Below are 4930 nucleotides of genomic sequence, written 5' to 3'. Positions count from 1 at the left end.
TTTCGAAGCATTCATAGATCTCCAGAGTACTTCGATATTGAACACACACATTTGAATCTGTGTGTGTCTCTGAAAGAGTTTTGGGTTAGTGTTAAGAGTAAATACCATGAAGTCGCTAAAAAGGCTATCTAAACTTTGCTTCCTTCTGTCACATCGTACTCCGTCAACAGGGTTTTCCGCCTACACTTATATGTACAAAAAACAAATTCATGTCGAAACTGGATGCTACCCCAGAAATGAGCATGCAGCTTTCAGACATTATATCGAACTACTGTTTTATACAATAATTAATAACAGTGAAACAATTTCTTTCTTCACATTAAAATTTAAAGTATGTATACTATTTCTAGTAAAAGTTTTTATTCATTTCTTCTCTATTCGGTACCAGTTGCTTCGCAGTGTGGTTGCAGGCTTTTTGTAGACAAATGTATTTCAGCCGAGCCACCTTTCTTTGCGAGAAAATTTCTCCAGTTTTATTTTGCGCGAATAGACACCAGAAAGGTTCTGATAATATGCATTTTTTTATTTTCACAGGAACATTGTTCTGGATGCCAGCCAAAATGAGCCGACACCCAGGATCTAGGCCAATTTCATTTTTGTATTTTGTTGCACGTATTTTTATTAAATCTCCTGTACAATCTGTTTCAACAGCTTTTAAACATTCGCCCCAAAATGGAATTGATTTCACTAATTTTACCAATTCGAAATGATTAAGAATCATTCGCAATGCTAAAAAAGAGATGATCGTTGAAATCAATATTTTACGTGACTGCTCGGAATTTAAACAAAAAAAAAAAAATTGTATTTATAAAGTCATTGTGAAGATTCATCCGAAAAAATCACGTCGCAACCAACTTAAAGGGTGTACAATAATGGTGCGTATGGAAATGTAGCAAAAACCGTTGTGTGGCAAGTCGACTGTAACTGCGATTCGCATCACAACTCCTTAGGCGACACGAGTACAACACTGAAAATAGTATTTAAATTGCAAAGTTTTTCTGCATTGCCAATTTGGTCAAGAAATCTTTTGGAAAAATATCCGGCGTTCAGGGTTGGCCTATAGACACTTGTTTGTGTTAATCTTGAAGTAGCTAGAGTTTTTTCGAAGGTACTCAGATTGATGCATCCCGAAAATCAGAGATTTTACGCCAAGGATCTACTCTTCATGCGCAGTACCCGAACACGGCGACCCGCCTGCACATTTGTGTGCCTCGCGCTCTTATTTGTGTTGAAACTAAGAGTAGGCTATAAATTTTCACAAATGCGCAATTGCTACTCCATTTTTTAACATACCTAAGGCAGGTAGGATTGCGTTAATAAAATTGATGGTGGCTAATTGGACTGCACACAACATACAATTTATAAATATATGTACATATATGTATGTACCTACTCGTATGTAGATATTTACATGAGTGTGAAGGTGTAATTATTAGACAAATCATGCATACATACAGATGTATTTCTCTGCAAAGATACGAAAATCCCAAAATTAGTTTATCCTTCTTGACATCACTAGGATGATGCACAGATGCGCGCATGCGCACATCTTTTCGCTAATGCGAATGCAATCATGGTTTTAGAGAAAATCTCTGTGCTATTGCGTATTTTAGCAGCTCCAGCGGTAGCAAGCGGCAAGCAGCAAGAGGTAAAAATATTTGGAACTGATGGCAGGCAGTAAACAGGCGGTTAGTTGACTGGTACCATAAAAAGTGAATGTTGCCCCCGAGTAGCTCGCTGTTGTTGTTTTGCTCGATTAAAACATGGTGAAGCGCAGTAACGACATTAACCAAATAGTAAAGACCAAAAAAAAAAAAACAAAAAAAGCAGAAACAAACAAATCGACATGGAAGCACGAAAAAAGAAGTACAAATAAAAATGTGAAATACAAAAACGCGTCTTCAAGTGGCACACTCATAAAACCCATAAACTGCTCATTTGACTTGGCGTGTGAAATGGTTAGCAGCAGCACAAAGTTAGCAGGTGGGCAGGGTGAACCGCGAAGTAGACAGGCAGGCATGCATTCGGTCGTATGTAAGTGGAGAGTGGCAAACGGCGACGTCGAACAAGCTTCGAAGTAGTCAGGAAATGAAGCAACGCGCCACAAATATGCAATGCGCAAGTGAATGCATGCCGCTTGTGGCAAGTGTGGCAAATGTTCGGCGCGTATCTGCGTTTGTGCTTCGACGCGACGCCTCAATGCCTCGACCGCCTTTCAACTGTGCTCAACAATAATTATGATGAACTGAGTAAGTGCCCGTGGATGCGACGTATGTACATAGATCGGCTGCATATTGATGCACAAGTGCGACAATGATGACCAAAACCGAAGAGACCAAAGGCCGGAACGAGTGCGGTGTTGCGGCGAAGCACCGTCTGTGAAGCAGCGTTCGAATGTGCTGACATACAAGCATATGGTCGAGTACGTATGTGCATATGCACGAGTGGATTTTAATACAGGGTGATGTAATTGGAATCATATTTGAACATTGGTATGGTAGTTACCTGTGCAAAAATAAACGAAAAGCAAAGAAAATCGGAACCGAAAATTGACAGACTAAATTAGTCAAGTGAAAAATAATACGGACACGATATTTTGACCAGTTTGGACTATTTTTTTGGACTTGTTTCATGTTTATTATTTTTTATAAAAATCCAGCTCCAGTATCTCACAAACACCATGTAAGTCTAAATTTCAGACTTTGTAGAATAATTCACCAACAAATTCTAGCATAATAAAGTGCAGTATCATGTGGCGAAGAATTCCCGTTGATTTTTGATATTTTTTTTTGCTGACGGTGTCGCGGTGGAAGAAAATAATAACACCATCTGCAAAAGAAATGTGCTGGCTCGTTAGTATTGTTGCTGATGCCGGGTGGAAAACGAAAGCAAAAGCACCAACGTACATAATGAAAGGACCAAGTGCAGAAAGACCTGTCTGCAGTCGGGATGAAAAACGGGCGATTCTTTGCATAAGTGAGAGGCAATTGGCGCAGTTTTTTGGTCTGCCTCCAAAGGTTGTAGTGCCAAATAAGAGGAAGAAACTGTAAAGGGCGCAGGATAAAACGGAATGCCCAAATGAACGAGAACTTAAAATGTCCAAGCCGGACAGAAAATTTTATTTTTTCGATCATATTTGATTGATATTTTAACTGCCGGTTTCACCAGCAATTTAGATAAGTGAAAAATGTTTTTTTTTGCTTCTGTCCGTGCTCATATTAAATTAAATTAAAAAAAATGTTAACTTAAATTGCTTTCGCTAAAGTGCCGATAAGCATTTCGTGTTCGCCAATTTAAGTAAATCGTAGTTTTTTTTTTGTACATACATATGAAAAGTGATAACAACATTAGACAAGTCGATTTTACATAACACTGAAAACAGTTTTCTCAGTTTTCCCAGGTTGGCGAATTTTAGTGTTTCTTTAATTGAAGTTCATGATTTAAAACAATTAAAATTGCTTTATATGCAAATATTTATACCACCAAAAAGGCCTTTGGGGTACAAGGAATCTGAATCTGCAATTTATTTTTACCAAAAACGGCCACTGGGTGCGCTTTGGTGCAAAGAAACAGTGTTTGGCAACATTGTTGAAAAACATTGTTTGGACTTTACCTTACTAACATCAAGGCAAAGACCCCAGAGTGATCTTATTAATATATAAATATTTGCATTTAAATCAATTTTAGTTGAGAAAACTAGACTTTCAGAAAATTTCGATTCATCAATTCCTAAGATTGAAAAAAAGGAAAATGTCGTAGTGTTATAAAATATATTTTTGTCTATTAAAAAAATAAATACTAAAATTTTCTTCTTATTTTTGAATAATGAAATCAAATAAAATGAGAATTGCTTCGCAAAGTACGCATGTAAACACAGTTACGGTTTGATTATGCATACTTCGCATAACTTCGCACAACTTCGCACAAACTTCAAACTGTAATTTCGTATGTACTTTGTATGTATTTTGTATGTATTCCATTACCCAGAAATTAGCAGAACTTTTAAAAACTTAGCGATCTGTTGAGTTTAGATTTTGCTTCACATTTTCTTAAGTTACACTTTTAGTGCACTGGTACAAATGGTTGTGCGAAGTTATGCGAAGTTATGCGAAGTATGCATAATCAAACCATAACTGTGTTTACATGCCCTTTGGATACCGCGGTAAAATTTTACTTAATACTTTTACATTTAGGGAGTTTACAAGCGTCTTGATGTTTTAAAGTCGTTAAATTGTGAAATGTGAAATAACGGTAAAAATGGTTTGACTTAGTTGCATATAACCTAAATGCATTTTAACCGTTATTTTACGTTTGAAAGTTTTACGACTTTAAGACAATACGACGCCTAAGACGTCTAGTGGATCGCCTAATTAGTACATTTTGGAAGTCAGCTTTTTTAATTCGATCACCCTTTACTTATACATTTTTATACATATGTATGCATGTATGTAGGCGCTGGGTCGTGCAACGCATTACGCGCAGCGCAATAGTAGCCACATACATACATACATATGTATGTGTATGTATGTATGTACGCACAGCTGCAATGTGCGAACCTTGCATTCATTGCGGAAAAGTTTAAAAAAAAAACTGTGTAATAAATTACGAAAGTAGTTGATAGGGTTTAATGTGTGTTTGCTGTGCGATTGAAAATAATTGGCAGTTCGAAGCCGGTGCAACAAAATGTGAGCGCAGTCGAGTAAACGCGTTAATTGCAAGCTCTGTTTTCTTGCTAGCCATAGCGGCAGCAACATGATTGCATTCTACACATATACATACATATGTATGTATTTAGCCAGCTGTCTAATCTGAATTCATAGATGAGTCCACTTGGTTTTTATTCTTGCTGTTTATGTATACATACATATATGTACAGTATCGGTCATATCTATAGCACGCCATTTCAAAGTGATATTGTGTGCCACTTATG

Source organism: Rhagoletis pomonella, unplaced genomic scaffold (genome assembly GCF_013731165.1).
Source record: "Rhagoletis pomonella isolate Grant_MI unplaced genomic scaffold, Rhpom_1.0 Rhpom_scaffold_00008, whole genome shotgun sequence".
Classification (NCBI taxonomy): domain Eukaryota; kingdom Metazoa; phylum Arthropoda; class Insecta; order Diptera; family Tephritidae; genus Rhagoletis; species Rhagoletis pomonella.
This window is presented reverse-complemented; position numbering follows the sequence as displayed.